General features: G+C 41.6%; 1 protein-coding gene across 1 annotated transcript in view; it reads right to left on the bottom strand.

The window, feature by feature from the left end:
• Positions 1–15,955, bottom strand: part of pdzd2 (PDZ domain containing 2) — a 209,590-nt gene extending 193,635 nt beyond the window's left edge. The window contains 1 exon segment of the mRNA XM_052462660.1: positions 15,556–15,955. The gene's annotated coding sequence lies outside the window, so the exon portion shown is untranslated.
• Between the last annotated feature and the right edge of the window lie 1,926 nt (positions 15,956–17,881).

Genomic DNA, 17,881 nt, shown 5'->3' with positions numbered 1-17,881 from the left:
ACACCCTCCCCTACAGTGTGATAATGCTGGTAGTGATAACACCCTCCCCTACAGTGTGATAATGCTAGTAGTGATAACACCCTCCCCTACAGTGTGATAATGCTGGTAGTGATAACACCCTCCCCTACAGTGTGATAATGCCAGGTGTCCGGGTGTCTGTTCTGTTCTGTTTCTCCCAGCGATATTAGACCCTGTTCCTCTCAGTGATATTAGACCCTGTTTCTCTCAGCGATGTTAGACCCTGTTTCTCTCAGCGATGTTAGACCCTGTTTCTCTCAGCGATGTTAGACCCTGTTTCTCTCAGCGATGTTAGACCCTGTTTCTCTCAGTGATATTAGACCCTGTTTCTCTCAGTGATGTTAGACCCTGTTCCTCTCAGTGATATTAGACCCTGTTTCTCTCAGTGATGTTAGACCCTGTTTCTCTCAGTGATGTTAGACCCTGTTTCTCTCAGTGATATGAGACCCTGTTTCTCCCAGTGATATTAGACCCTGTTCCTCTCAGTGATATTAGACCCTGTTTCTCTCAGTGATATTAGACCCAGTTTCTCCCAGCGATATTAGACCCTGTTCCTCCCAGCGATGTTAGACCCTGTTTCTCTCAGCGATGTTAGACCCTGTTTCTCTCAGCGATGTTAGACCCTGTTTCTCTCAGTGATGTTAGACCCTGTTTCTCTCAGTGATGTTAGACCCTGTTTCTCTCAGTGATGTTAGACCCTGTTTCTCTCAGTGATGTTAGACCCTGTTTCTCTCAGTGATGTTAGACCCTGTTTCTCTCAGTGATGTTAGACCCTGTTTCTCTCAGTGATATTAGACCCCGTTTCTCTCAGTGATATTAGACCCCGTTTCTCTCAGTGATGTTAGACCCTGTTTCTCCCAGTGATGTTAGACCCTGTTTCTCTCAGTGATATTAGACCCTGTTTCTCTCAGTGATATTAGACCCTGTTTCTCTCAGTGATGTTAGACCCTGTTTCTCTCAGTGATGTTAGACCCTGTTTCTCTCAGTGATGTTAGACCCTGTTTCTCTCAGTGATGTTAGACCCTGTTTCTCTCAGTGATATTAGACCCTGTTTCTCTCAGTGATGTTAGACCCTGTTTCTCTCAGTGATGTTAGACCCTGTTTCTCTCAGTGATATTAGACCCTGTTTCTCTCAGCGATGTTAGACCCTGTTTCTCTCAGTGATGTTAGACCCGGTTTCTGTCAGCGATGTTAGACCCGGTTTCTCTCAGCGATGTTAGACCCGGTTTCTCTCAGCGATGTTAGACCCTGTTTCTAACAGTGATATTAGACCCGGTTTCTCCCAGTGATATTAGACCCTGTTCCTCTCAGTGATATTAGACCCTGTTTCTCTCAGTGATATTAGACCCTGTTTCTCTCAGTGATGTTAGACCCTGTTTCTCTCAGTGATGTTAGACCCTGTTTCTCTCAGTGATGTTAGACCCTGTTTCTCCCAGTGATATTAGACCCTGTTTCTCTCAGTGATATTAGACCCTGTTTCTCCCAGTGATATTAGACCCTGTTCCTCTCAGCGATGTTAGACCCTGTTTCTCTCAGTGATGTTAGACCCTGTTTCTCTCAGTGATATTAGACCCTGTTTCTCCCAGTGATATTAGACCCTGTTTCTCCCAGTGATATTAGACCCTGTTTCTCCCAGTGATATTAGACCCTGTTTCTCTCAGTGATATTAGACCCTGTTCCTCCCAGTGATGTTAGACCCTGTTTCTCTCAGCGATGTTAGACCCTGTTTCTCTCAGCGATGTTAGACCCTGTTTCTCTCAGCGATGTTTGACCCGGTTTCTCTCAGCGATGTTAGATCCGGTTTCTCTCAGCGATGTTAGACCCTGTTTCTAACAGTGATATTAGACCCGGTTTCTCCCAGTGATATTAGACCCTGTTCCTCTCAGTGATGTTAGACCCTGTTTCTCCCAGTGATATTAGACCCTGTTTCTCTCAGTGATATTAGACCCTGTTTCTCTCAGTGATATTAGACCCTGTTCCTCTCAGTGATATTAGACCCTGTTCCTCTCAGTGATATTAGACCCTGTTCCTCTCAGTGATATTAGACCCTGTTCCTCTCAGTGATGTTAGACCCTGTTTCTCCCAGTGATATTAGACCCTGTTTCTCTCAGTGATATTAGACCCTGTTTCTCTCAGTGATATTAGACCCTGTTTCTCTCAGTGATATTAGACCCTGTTTCTCTCAGTGATATTAGACCCTGTTCCTCTCAGTGATATTAGACCCTGTTCCTCTCAGCGATGTTAGACCCTGTTCTTCTCAGTGATATTAGACCCTGTTTCTCCCAGTGATATTAGACCCTGTTCTTCTCAGTGATATTAGACCCTGTTTCTAACAGTGACATTAGACCCTGTTTCTCCCAGCGATATTAGACCCTGTTTCTCCCAGTGATATTAGACCCTGTTTCTAACGGTGACATTAGACCCTGTTTCTAACAGTGACATTAGACCCTGTTTCTCCCAGCGATATTAGACCCTGTTTCTCCCAGTGATATTAGACCCTGTTCTTCTCAGTGATATTAGACCCTGTTTCTAACAGTGACATTAGACCCTGTTCTTCTCCGTGATATTAGACCCTGTTTCTCCCAGTGATATTAGACCCTGTTTCTCTCAGTGATGTTAGACCCTGTTTCTCTCAGTGATGTTAGACCCTGTTTCTCTCAGTGATGTTAGACCCCGTTTCTCTCAGTGATATTAGACCCTGTTTCTCTCAGTGATATTAGACCCCGTTTCTCTCAGTGATATTAGACCCTGTTTCTCTCGGTGATGTTAGACCCTGTTTCTCCCAGTGATGTTAGACCCTGTTTCTCTCAGTGATGTTAGACCCTGTTTCTCTCAGTGATATTAGACCCTGTTTCTCTCAGTGATGTTAGACCCTGTTTCTCTCAGTGATGTTAGACCCTGTTTCTCTCAGTGATGTTAGACCCTGTTTCTCTCAGTGATGTTAGACCCTGTTTCTCTCAGTGATGTTAGACCCTGTTTCTCTCAGTGATGTTAGACCCTGTTTCTCTCAGTGATGTTAGACCCTGTTTCTCTCAGTGATATTAGACCCTGTTTCTCCCAGTGATATTAGACCCTGTTCCTCTCAGCGATGTTAGACCCTGTTTCTCTCAGTGATGTTAGACCCGGTTTCTGTCAGCGATGTTAGACCCGGTTTCTCTCAGCGATGTTAGACCCTGTTTCTAACAGTGATATTAGACCCTGTTTCTCCCAGTGATATTAGACCCTGTTCCTCTCAGTGATATTAGACCCTGTTTCTCTCAGTGATATTAGACCCTGTTTCTCTCAGTGATGTTAGACCCTGTTTCTCTCAGTGATGTTAGACCCTGTTTCTCTCAGTGATGTTAGACCCTGTTTCTCCCAGTGATATTAGACCCTGTTTCTCTCAGTGATATTAGACCCTGTTTCTCCCAGTGATATTAGACCCTGTTCCTCTCAGCGATGTTAGACCCTGTTTCTCTCAGTGATGTTAGACCCTGTTTCTCTCAGTGATATTAGACCCTGTTTCTCCCAGTGATATTAGACCCTGTTTCTCCCAGTGATATTAGACCCTGTTTCTCCCAGTGATATTAGACCCTGTTTCTCTCAGTGATATTAGACCCTGTTCCTCCCAGTGATGTTAGACCCTGTTTCTCTCAGCGATGTTAGACCCTGTTTCTCTCAGCGATGTTAGACCCTGTTTCTCTCAGCGATGTTTGACCCGGTTTCTCTCAGCGATGTTAGACCCTGTTTCTCTCAGTGATGTTAGACCCTGTTTCTCTCAGTGATATTAGACCCTGTTTCTCCCAGTGATATTAGACCCTGTTTCTCCCAGTGATATTAGACCCTGTTTCTCCCAGTGATATTAGACCCTGTTTCTCTCAGTGATATTAGACCCTGTTCCTCTCAGTGATATTAGACCCTGTTCCTCTCAGTGATATTAGACCCTGTTCTTCTCAGTGATATTAGACCCTGTTCCTCTCAGTGATATTAGACCCTGTTCCTCTCAGTGATGTTAGACCCTGTTTCTCCCAGTGATATTAGACCCTGTTTCTCTCAGTGATATTAGACCCTGTTTCTCTCAGTGATATTAGACCCTGTTTCTCTCAGTGATATTAGACCCTGTTTCTCTCAGTGATATTAGACCCTGTTCCTCTCAGTGATATTAGACCCTGTTCCTCTCAGTGATGTTAGACCCTGTTCTTCTCAGTGATATTAGACCCTGTTTCTCCCAGTGATATTAGACCCTGTTCTTCTCAGTGATATTAGACCCTGTTTCTAACAGTGACATTAGACCCTGTTCCTCTCAGTGATATTAGACCCTGTTCTTCTCAGTGATATTAGACCCTGTTTCTAACGGTGACATTAGACCCTGTTTCTAACAGTGACATTAGACCCTGTTTCTCCCAGTGATATTAGACCCTGTTTCTCCCAGTGATATTAGACCCTGTTCTTCTCAGTGATATTAGACCCTGTTTCTAACAGTGACATTAGACCCTGTTCTTCTCAGTGATATTAGACCCTGTTTCTCCCAGTGATATTAGACCCTGTTCTTCTCAGTGATATTAGACCCTGTTTCTAACAGTGACATTAGACCCTGTTTCTCTCAGTGATATTAGACCCTGTTTCTCTCAGTGATATTAGACCCTGTTCCTCTCAGTGATATTAGACCCTGTTCTTCTCAGTGATATTAGACCCTGTTTCTAACAGTGACATTAGACCCTGTTCCTCTCAGTGATATTAGACCCTGTTTCTCCCAGTGATATTAGACCCTGTTCTTCTCAGTGATATTAGACCCTGTTTCTAACAGTGACATTAGACCCTGTTTCTCCCAGCGATATTAGACCCTGTTTCTCCCAGTGATATTAGACCCTGTTCTTCTCAGTGATATTAGACCCTGTTTCTAACAGTGACATTAGACCCTGTTCTTCTCAGTGATATTAGACCCGGTTTCTCCCAGTGATATTAGACCCTGTTCCTCTCAGTGATGTTAGACCCTGTTTCTCCCAGTGATATTAGACCCTGTTTCTCTCAGTGATATTAGACCCTGTTTCTCTCAGTGATATTAGACCCTGTTCCTCTCAGTGATATTAGACCCTGTTCCTCTCAGTGATATTAGACCCTGTTCCTCTCAGTGATATTAGACCCTGTTCCTCTCAGTGATATTAGACCCTGTTCCTCTCAGTGATATTAGACCCTGTTCCTCTCAGCGATATTAGACCCTGTTCTTCTCAGTGATATTAGACCCTGTTTCTCTCAGTGATATTAGACCCTGTTCCTCTCAGTGATATTAGACCCTGTTCCTCTCATCGATGTTAGACCCTGTTCTTCTCAGTGATATTAGACCCTGTTTCTCCCAGTGATATTAGACCCTGTTCTTCTCAGTGATATTAGAACCTGTTTCTAACAGTGACATTAGACCCTGTTCCTCTCAGTGATATTAGACCCTGTTTCTCCCAGTGATATTAGACCCTGTTCTTCTCAGTGATATTAGACCCTGTTTCTAACAGTGACATTAGACCCTGTTTCTCCCAGCGATATTAGACCCTGTTTCTCCCAGTGATATTAGACCCTGTTCTTCTCAGTGATATTAGACCCTGTTTCTAACAGTGACATTAGACCCTGTTCTTCTCAGTGATATTAGACCCTGTTTCTCCCAGTGATATTAGACCCTGTTCTTCTCAGTGATATTAGACCCTGTTTCTAACAGTGACATTAGACCCTGTTCCTCTCAGTGATATTAGACCCTGTTTCTCCCAGTGATATTAGACCCTGTTCTTCTCAGTGATATTAGACCCTGTTTCTAACAGTGACATTAGACCCTGTTTCTCTCAGTGATATTAGACCCTGTTTCTCTCAGTGATGTTAGACCCTGTTTCTCTCAGTGATATTAGACCCTGTTTCTCCCAGTGATGTTAGACCCTGTTTCTCTCAGTGACGTTAGACCCTGTTTCTCTCAGTGACGTTAGACCCTGTTTCTCTCAGTGATGTTAGACCCTGTTCCTCTCAGTGATGTTAGACCCTGTTCCTCTCAGTGATGTTAGACCCTGTTCCTCTCAGCGATGTTAGACCCTGTTCCTCTCAGTGATGTTAGACCCTGTTTCTCTCAGTGATGTTAGACCCTGTTTCTCTCAGTGATGTTAGACCCTGTTTCTCTCAGTGATGTTAGACCCTGTTTCTCCCAGTGATATTAGACCCTGTTTCTCTCAGTGATGTTAGACCCTGTTTCTCCCAGTGATATTAGACCCTGTTTCTCTCAGTGATATTAGACCCTGTTTCTCTCAGTGATGTTCGACCCTGTTTCTCCCAGTGATATTAGACCCTGTTTCTCTCAGCGATGTTAGACCCTGTTTCTCTCAGTGAATTTCCTTCTACTGAAATGACTCTGACATACTGCTCTCCCAAAAGGTCTTCAGAGACCTCTACACAGGACAATCTGTAGACTGTTTACAAAGCTCTCTCTTCAGAGACCTCTACACAGGACAATCTGTAGACTGTTTACAAAGCTCTGTCTTCAGAGACCTCTACACAGGACAATCTGTAGACTGTTCCAAAGCTCTGTCTTCAGAGACCTCTACACAGGACAATCTGTAGACTGTTTACAAAATGATGGACAACACTCGATCCGATATGGAATGCGGCCAAAAGAGAAAAGCACCTCATCAAGTAATAGAAATACCCTGCATCACACAGGCTGGGTTGTTCACTTTAAAGAAAATAACAAATATTCACAGTCTGTTTGATCTGTGTCAGGGCTTTCTAAAAGGCTTTACTATCTGGCTCTCTGCCAGGATCATCCAGACACGGCTTATAACATCTCTGTTTGAGCCATTTAGGTCTTTGTGGAGTTTCCTCATCCTCGATGTCATCGGCCAGACAAGCTGTATTGTGTGATTGGGTTTGTTACAGGGGTTTGTTACGGGGGTTATGTGCAGGGGAGAAAGCAGAATACATGTATTCCTGGTACGGGACCTCCTATAGTTTAGGAGTCTAGTCATAGAACTACATATATAATCTCTATTAATTCACTAGGATCTCTGTGGGTCTAGTCATAGAACTACATATAGAATCTCTATTAATTCACTAGGATCTCTGTGGGTCTAGTCATAGAACTACATATAGAATCTCTATTAATTCACTAGGATCTCTGTGGATCTTGTCATAGAACTACATATAGAATCTCTATTAATTCACTAGGATCTCTGTGGGTCTAGTCATAGAACTACATATAGAATCTCTATTAATTCACTAGGATCTCTGTGGATCTTGTCATAGAACTACATATAGAATCTCTATTAATTCACTAGGATCTCTGTGGGTCTAGTCATAGAACTACATATAGAATCTCTATTAATTCACTAGGATCTCTGTGGATCTTGTCATAGAACTACATATAGAATCTCTATTAATTCACTAGGATCTCTGTGGGTCTAGTCATAGAACTACATATATAATCTCTATTAATTCACTAGGATCTCTGTGGGTCTAGTCATAGAACTACATATAGAATCTCTATTAATTCACTAGGATCTCTGTGGATTTTGTCATAGAACTACATATAGAATCTCTATTAATTCACTAGGATCTCTGTGGGTCTAGTCATAGAACTACATATAGAATCTCTATTAATTCACTAGGATCTCTGTGGATTTTGTCATAGAACTACATATAGAATCTCTATTAATTCACTAGGATCTCTGTGGGTCTAGTCATAGAACTACATATATAATCTCTATTAATTCACTAGGATCTCTGTGGATCTTGTCATAGAACTACATATAGAATCTCTATTAATTCACTAGGATCTCTGTGGGTCTAGTCATAGAACTACATATATAATCTCTATTAATTCACTAGGATCTCTGTGGGTCTAGTCATAGAACTACATATAGAATCTCTATTAATTCACTAGGATCTCTGTGGATTTTGTCATAGAACTACATATAGAATCTCTATTAATTCACTAGGATCTCTGTGGGTCTAGTCATAGAACTACATATATAATCTATATTAATTCACTAGGATCTCTGTGGGTCTTGTCATAGAACTACATATAGAATCTCTATTAATTCACTAGGATCTCTGTGGATCTAGTCATAGAACTACATATAGAATCTCTATTCATTCACTAGGATCTCTGTGGATCTTGTCATATAACTACATATAGAATCTCTATTAATTCACTAGGATCTCTGTGGGTCTAGTCATAGAACTACATATAGAATCTCTATTAATTCACTAGGATCTCTGTGGATCTAGTCATAGAACTACATATAGAATCTCTATTAATTCACTAGGATCTCTGTGGATCTAGTCATAGAACTACATATAGAATCTCTATTAATTCACTAGGATCTCTGTGGATCTAGTCATAGAACTACATATATAATCTCTATTAATTCACTAGGATCTCTGTGGATCTAGTCATAGAACTACATATATAATCTCTATTAATTCACTAGGATCTCTGTGGGTCTTGTCATAAAGATGTGTCATTTAAATTTTAAAATGTATTAACATTTCATTGTGGCATAAACACAACCATAAACACAACCATAAACACAACCATAAACACAACCATAAACACAACCATTCATGATGTTTTCATCTGATTGTCAAACAAAAGGTCTCCTTTAACAGGCTTCCCAGCAGCTGGTTCATCCAGTCACAACACATCTCCAACCTCCAAACAGTGGTGAATGAAAGAGACAACTGCTTCATGACGTTTAAACAGCAGGATTAAAGGTTAACCCTTTAACGACCCCCAGGGACCTGCTGGACAAAAGCCTACTGTGTCTCAGGTTGTCTCAGGTGTCAATGTTTCTGTTGACTTCTTCTCCCAAAGTCTCGGATGCTACGTTGTCTAGAAGCGAATCATTAAAATGTTGAAACCGGCTCACAGTGATTAGCATAATTGTGTTGTGTTACTGGATGAAACAAATGGGAGAGATACACATATTTTTAGAACAGAACTACACGGCAGGACCTGGTCAATGACCTGAAGAGAGCTGGGACCACAGTCTCAAAGAAAACCATTAGTAACACACCACGCCGTCATGGATTAAAATCCTGCAGCGCACGCAAGGTCCCCCTGCTCAAGCCAGCGCATGTCCAGGCCTGTCTGAAGTTTGCCAATGACCATCTGGATGATCCAGAGGAGGAATGGGAGAAGGTCATGTGGTCTGATGAGACAAAAATAGAGCTTTTTGGTCTAAACTCCACTCGCCGTGTTTGGAGGAAGAAGAAGGATCAGTACAACCCCAAGAACACCATCCCAACAGTGAAGCATGGAGGTGGAAACATCATTCTTTGGGGATGCTTTTCTGCAAAGGGGACAGGACGACTGCACCGTATTGATGGGAGGATAGATGGGGCCATGTATCGCGAGATCTTGGCCAACAACCTCCTTCCCCCATTGAAGATGGGTCGTGGCTGGGTCTTCCAGCATGACAACGCCTCGAAACACACAGCCAGGGCAACTAAGGAGTGGCTCCATAAGAAGCATCTCAAGGTCCTGGAGTGGCCTAGCCAGTCTCCAGACCTGAACCCAATAGAACATCTTTGGAGGGAGCTGAAAGTCTGTATTGCCCAGCGACAGCCCTGAAACCTGAAGGATCTGGAGAAGGTCTGTATGGAGGAGTGGGCCAAAATCCCTGCTGCAGTGTGTGCAAACCTGGTCAAGAACTACAGGAAACGTATGATCTCTGTAATTGCAAACAAAGGTTTCTGTACCAAATAATAAGTTCTGCTTTTTTGATGTATCAAATACTTATGTCATGCAATACAATGCAAATTAATTACTTTAAAAAAATCATACAATGTGATTTGATGGATTTTTGTTTTAGATTCCGTCTCTCACAGTTGAAGTGTACCTATGATACAAAATTACAGACCTCTACATGCTTTGTAAGTAGGAAAACCTGCAAAATCAGCAGTGTTTCAAATACTTGTTCTCCCCACTGTATGTAGATACGGTATTTCTGTTTTTTTTTTAAATGAATTATCAAGAAAATCTAAACCCGTTTTCGCTTTGTCATTATGGGGTATTGTGATGTCATTGTGATGTCATTATGGGGTATTGTGATGTCATTATGGGGTATTGTGATGTCATTGTGGGGTATTGTGATGTCATTATGGGGTATTGTGATGTCATTATGGGGTATTGTGATGTCATTGTGATGTCATTATGGGGTATTGTGATGTCATTGTGATGTCATTATGGGGTATTGTGTGCAGATTGATAAGGATTTTTTTTATTTAATACATTTTAGAATAAGGCTGTAAAGTAACAAAATGTAGAAAAAGGGGAAGAGGTCTGAACTTTCCAAATGCCTTGAATATAAATGTGTTTAACGCACTGTACTTAACATTTAAACGGTGTATATACTGTATCTATCGATATATGGTAATAATAAGGCACTGTACTTAACATTTAAACGGTGTATATACTGTACCTATCGATATATGGTAATAATAAGGCACTGTACTTACCATTTAAACGGTGTATATACTGTATCTATCGATATATGGTAATAATAAGGCACTGTACTTAACATTTAAATTGTGTATATACTGTATCTATCGATATATGGTAATAATAAGGCACTGTACTTACCATTTAAACGGTGTATATACTGTATCTATCGATATATGGTAATAATAAGGCACTGTACTTACCATTTAAACGGTGTATATACTGTATCTATCGATATATAGTAATAATAAGGCACTGAACTTAACATTTAAACAGTGTATATACTGTATCTATCGATATATAGTAATAATAAGGCACTGTACTTAACATTTAAACGGTGTATATACTGTATCTATCGATATATAGTAATAATAAGGCACTGTACTTAACATTTAAACGGTGTATATACTGTATCTATCGATATATGGTAATAATAAGGCACTGTACTTACCATTTAAAACAATCAGCTCAACATAAGGAGCACATGACAGAGTCATCTGAGGAATAACTTGAAGTTCTGAAAATAAACTTTTGAGTTCAAGCTAAGAAAGTTAGCCTAAAAGTTAAATATTTATCTTGAATGTTGCATGAGATGTTATATTAGTTATAAATTGAATAAAATATAATTCCATCTATTATCCCACCACGTAATGTTGTCATTTATGACATAACGCATTCCAAACGGGACATTCCAAACGGGGACATTCCAAACGGGACATTCCAAACGGGGACATTCCAAACGGGGACATTCCAAACGGGACATTCCAAACGGGGACATTCCAAACGGGGACATTCCAAACGGGACATTCCAAACGGGACATTCCAAACGGGGACATTCCAAACGGGGACATTCCAAACGGGACATTCCAAACGGGGACATTCCAAACGGGACATTCCAAACGGGACATTCCAAACGGGGACATTCCAAACGGGGACATTCCAAACGGGACATTCCAAACGGGACATTCCAAACGGGACATTCCAAACGGGACATTCCAAACGGGACATTCCAAACGGGACATTCCAAACGGGGACATTCCAAACGGGACATTCCAAACGGGGACATTCCAAACGGGGACATTCCAAACGGGGACATTCCAAACGGGGACATTCCAAACGGGGACATTCCAAACGGGACATTCCAAACGGGACATTCCAAACGGGGACATTCCAAACGGGGACATTCCAAACGGGGACATTCCAAACGGGGACATTCCAAACGGGACATTCCAAACGGGACATTCCAAACGGGGACATTCCAAACGGGGACATTCCAAACGGGGACATTCCAAACGGGACATTCCAAACGGGACATTCCAAACGGGGACATTCCAAACGGGGACATTCCAAACGGGGACATTCCAAACGGGGACATTCCAAACGGGGACATTCCAAACGGGGACATTCCAAACGGGGACATTCCAAACGGGGACATTCCAAACGGGGACATTCCAAACGGGACATTCCAAACGGGACATTCCAAACGGGACATTCCAAACTGGGACATTCCAAACTGGGACATTCCAAACGGGACATTCCAAACTGGACACTAACAGTTCATATCCTATAAACTGTCAAAGTAAGAGGTATATGCAGGCTTGAATATGAATAGAGGATGTTATACATGGATATAAGGTCCACATTAGCCCATTTTATGTTCCGTTCAGACACCATCAAAAGGAGGATTTTGTGACTGGTTTAAAGCAACTATCAAAGGCTGAGACAATGTTATCAAAATATATAGTGTCAACAAATCAACCCAAATCATGACGTGATAAACACACACACGTTCTCTCACTCAGTAAGCCTGAAAGGCTTGGATCTGATCTGGTCAAAACAGAAGATGTGAGCCTGGTACCCGGTCATTATCATCATCTCTCACAGGGTTGGGGAGTAACTGTTTACACTTTAAAAAAATGAACTAATCAGTTACATTAGCAGCTAAAATATTGTAATCAGATTACAGAGACTTTAGGAAAAAGAATAGATGATTACTCCTTGTATTAATTTAAAATTCCCAAAATATGTTTATGACACTTTTCTGTTTTCTTAATGAAATTCAAAGTCAGCATTGAACAAAGGTGCAAGTTTAAGTTTGTTCCACCTGAGTGGGTCTGACCACCAATCAGAGACCACTATGATGACACACCAAATGATGACCACCAATCAGAGACCACTATGATGACACACCAAATGATGACCACCAATCAGAGACCACTATGATGACACACCAAATGATGACCACCAATCAGAGACCACTATGATGACACACCAAATGATGACCACCAATCAGAGACCACTGTGATGACACACCAAATGATGACCACCAATCAGAGACCACTATGATGACACACCAAATGATGACCACCAATCAGAGACCACTATGACCACACACCAAATGATGACCACCAATCAGAGACCACTATGATGACACACCAAATGATGACCACCAATCAGAGACCACTATGATGACACACCAAATGTTGACCACCAATCAGAGACCACTGTGATGACACACCAAATGATGACCACCAATCAGAGACCACTATGATGACACACCAAATGATGACCACCAATCAGAGACCACTATGATGACACACCAAATGATGACCACCAATCAGAGACCACTGTGATGACACACCAAATGATGACCACCAATCAGAGACCACTATGATGACACACCAAATGATGACCACCAATCAGAGACCACTATGATGACACACCAAATGATGACCACCAATCAGAGACCACTATGATGACACACCAAATGATGACCACCAATCAGAGACCACTGTGATGACACACCAAATGATGACCACCAATCAGAGACAACTATGACGACACACCAAATGCATTTGATGGATCCTTTGTCTTCTTCTAATGCCTCTTCACCAATACGAGTCTAAGCCCTGTCTAAGTCGGGGGCTTTCTACTCTAGCTGTGTGGAATTATTTTAAGAAGGTCATACTCAGGATTATTTGCTAATTGATTTTTAAGAACCTTTGAAGTAACAAAACTAAATAGAAAAAAATAATTTGATTTAAAAAAAATTGGATTTGGTCTTACTGCTATTAGCCCATTGAAACGCATTGAATAACAGATTCACTGCGTGGAACAGATGGTCCCCCCCCTCTAGATTTGGTCATTGTGTTGATCAGGATTGTTTTCCATGTATTTAACCCCTTGTTCTGTAGCACTAAAACAGTCTCCATATATACTTCCATTCATCATTCCCCAACCGGGACTGTGGCACCTTCAGACCAGTCTGTGGGCGTCCAAGTGCAAAACAATCAACGTGTCTGTGTCCGTGAGAGTCTCAACTTTCCACAGAGGGGTCGTAGATCAAACTGTTTGGACACTTACAGACCAGTGGAGGCTGCTGAGGGGAGGACGGGCTCATTATAATAGCTGGAATGGAGTCAATGGAGTGAAATCAACCAGATAGAAACCGCGTCTTTGATGTGTTTGATACCATTCCATTGAATCCATTCCAGACATTATGAGCCTTCCTCCACTGCTACAGACAGGAGTTGGCAGATTAGCTGTACCGGCTACAGACAGGAGTTGGCAGATTAGCTGTACCGGCTTCAGATGAGGAGTTGGCAGATCAGCTGTACCGGCTTCAGACGAGGAGTTGGCAGATCAGCTGTACCGACTTCAGACGAGTCTCCAAATGCTTGTGGGGGTCGTAGAGTGAAATGGAGAACACCGTGTTCGTGACGAGTCTCAACTTTTTTCCCAACTGGTACCGGGGGCCCTTTACACGAGGCCTGTAGGCAGCCGAGAGCAAAACAACCGACATGTTCCTGAGAGTCCACAGACGTAATAGTTTTTTTTGGCTACAGACGATTTTGTGAAAATACAGATTTTTCGGGACGTCTCTGGGTCTGACAAACACCGCTCTGTCACCTTTCATCGAAGATCAGGAAGTGTTACATCGAATGTGGTGGATTGAGATGCAAAAAAAGAAGAGATATTTATATCTGAAACTGAATGACTTTTATGGGGATGTTTTTATTATGCTAATTTCATCAACCTTAGGGGGCAAAGTAATCCAAAAGTTACTAAAAGTAATCAGATTACATTACTGACTGAAGCAATCCAAAGCTATGTTACTGATTACAATTTTAGGCTGGTAACTAGTAACTGTAACGGATTACATTTCTAAAGTAACCTACCCAGCCCTGCATGCGCGCGCGCACACACACACACACACACACACACACACACACACACACACACACACACACACACACACACACACACACACACACACACACACACACACACACACACACACACACACACACACACACACACACACACACACGAGAGCCTAGTATCACCAACTGAGAAGTTCTCATCAGTAGTGAGCTACAAAACAAAAACAAAACCGATTGAATCGGGTGATGATTAATATGATGATGACTGTTGATATTTCATCAATATTTTTTTTTAAAGGAGAGAACAGTAAACGCAGACAATGCAAATCAATGCAAACGTCCCCTGCGCTGTACTATAGGGCTTTGTCATGAGACACGCACGACGTCGATAACGTAGCCTAATGTCAACCTTTTTCCAAGCAAATGTAGCGGTCGAGAAGGCGGTAACTCATCACACATTGCCAATCCATTCTATTCAAAAACTATATATATATTTTGGTCCAGCTTTTTCTTGCAATGCAATGCGAGCGAATGAGTTCTATGTAACTCTTGAAACTTGAATGATTCTCCAACTTTGAATTATGGAATTCAGGCTCTTGACGTTCAAATAAATATCTCATATACATTATCTTCTAAACATTATCTTCTAAACATAGCTTTTTATAGCTTTGGATCTATTCAACCAATTCACCTAGAATAATAACCCTTTAAAAAATAAATACTAGATGAAGAATATAACCTCATCTAAACAGCATGTTAATTAATCATTTGTTTTGTTTTATACTAGCTGATGCACCCTCAACTCCGTTCTCTTATATCGAGGCGGAGTTCAGCTTTGATGACTGGTCGCGGAATTTGCAAGCAACAACGTTGGGTCACCATGAGTCGATTCTTGTAAAAAATGTAAATTCTGAAAACGCTTACCTGTACTTATGCTTGTCCCGTACAACTGATGCCCAAATGCAAATGCTGAAATTCTAACTTTCAATAAAAACTTTTAGCGAGTACAACCACGGACTTCTCCTTAGTTGAGGGTTCCTCCGCTAAAAGGAGATTCATTTACGCCTGAGTAGCAAGACAAAACGTTAGTTGTCCGAAGAGTAGACTTCTCAAATAACTGAAAACAATCCAGGGAAATTATTTTCTGCACGCAAATAATAATAAATTAATAAAAGTCCTTCATACAATGTATTCACAAATGTGCGCGAAGCCTAAATATGAAATTACATTGAATCATAAATTAATCCTTGCTAAATTAAGACGGGACTGTTGTGCGCGTTCGTCACTGGTAGCGTCGCTTGACACCAGCGGCTCGTCAGCAACATTAAAATGGTACTTCCGGGTCACGGAACTTCGGAAAGTTTCAGAATAAAAGTCCCCCACGTCAAATATTGTCTTAGCTCCATTGTTGGTTAAGGGCTTGTAAGTAAGCATTTCACGATAAGTTCTACACCTGTTGTATTCATGATATATTCAAAATAATTGCTAAACATGAACAATTATTCATATTTGTTCATATGTACCTGATATTTGCATTAAATGTGGGGTTTAAATTAATACCTCCAATGCAATCAAATCAAATGTTATTTATCACATGAGTTGAATACAATAAGTGTAGACTTTACAGTGAAGTGTGGCGGATGTGTTGTTGTCTTCCCTCACCACCAGGGAGCGGCCCTTCAGGAAGTCCAGGATCCAGTTGCAAAGGGAGGTGTTTAGTCCCAGGGTCCTTAGCTTAGTGATGAGCTTTGAGGGCACTATGGTGTTGAACGCAGAGCTGTAGTCAATTCTCACACAGGTGTTCCTTTTGTCCAGGTGGGAAAGGGCCGTGTGGAATGCAATAGAGATTGCATCATCTGTGGATCTGTTGGGGCGGGATGCAAATTGGAGTGGGTCTAGGGTTTCTGGGATAATGGTGTTGATGTGAGCCATGACCAGCCTTTCAAAGCTCTTCATGGGTACAGATGTGAGTGCTACGGGTCAGTTGTCTGGAACAACTGATGCTCTCATGCATGTTTCAGTGTTACTTGGCTCGAAGCGAGCATAGAAGCAATTTATCTCGTCTGGGAGGTTTGTGTCACTGGGCAGCTCTCAGCTCCTGGCTGTGCTTTCCTTTGTAGTCTGGAATAGTTTGCAGGCACTGCCACATCCGACGAGCGTCGCAGCCGGTGTAGGACGATTCAATCTTGTTTTTACATCTCAACTGTCAGTAGAAACCACATTTGTTTAAGCAAGTCAGTCAAATCAGCTACGTCTTTTTAAAAGGCAGTAATATAATAATAATATATGCCATTTAGCAGACGCTTTTATCCAAAGCGACTTACAGTCATGTGTGCATACATTCTACGTATGGGTGGTCCCGGGGATCGAACCCACTACCCTGGCGTTATAAGCGCCATGCTCTACCAACTGAGCTACAGAAGGACCACAGTAAATGAGGCTGAATGAACTGTTTCGCTGCCAGACAAGCCTCTGCTGATATCCCGGTGTAGCGGTGGTAAGGTGTTGTGACTCTGCTGTCGGGACAGCTTTATGTAGGCCCTAACAGTTTGTGGGCACCTTTGTTACCATTATAGTGTAATTAATGTGTTGTTTGGTGTTGTGTAGTGGCTTTGCTGGCATTGGTCCCACTATCATTTGTTTTTGACCACCAAGATTTAAATGTAATTTATCTACCACTGTCAGGTAGATGGAAGTAATCCATGTGTGTTTGTTCACTAACGTTACAGAGATAACATCAATGAATTCATTCACGAAAACATGAGATGTTGTATTTTGGATGAATTATCAGGAAATAAAAGATGATCGCATTAATGTTGTTATCTATGAATGTGTGCATCAGACTCATTGATCGGTGAACGTCTTGAAATAACGCTTTCGGGGCCCTCGTCAAAAGATCAATCCGCAATCAATTCCTGGCAGCCTTCTTCTCCCGGGTTGATTTGTGAATGTGACTGGTTAGAGAATGTTTGACCAGTGTTCCGAGGGGCTGACTGTGACATCATAAAGCGGAATGTAGTTGCAATGATGTGCCGAAAGTGGTGTAACCTGTACACTACACTACACTACGGTCCACAGATTGCTTGGTGTGTTTCAGGAGCTACTGAACCCTGATCTTACTTCTGTGTTACTGTTGATGGTCATTTGTTATGAATAAATTATAAATTAATAAATTGCTTAGCACCAGTAAATTAACAAGAATCATAAAAATAAAAATAAATATTTTGATTGTATTACAATTGTACAGTAT

This window comes from Oncorhynchus keta, chromosome 14 (assembly GCF_023373465.1).
Source record: "Oncorhynchus keta strain PuntledgeMale-10-30-2019 chromosome 14, Oket_V2, whole genome shotgun sequence".
In the NCBI taxonomy this organism is placed as follows: Eukaryota; Metazoa; Chordata; class Actinopteri; order Salmoniformes; family Salmonidae; genus Oncorhynchus; species Oncorhynchus keta.
The sequence above is the reverse complement of the archived record's forward strand: the minus strand, read 5'-3'. Positions and strand labels throughout refer to the sequence as shown.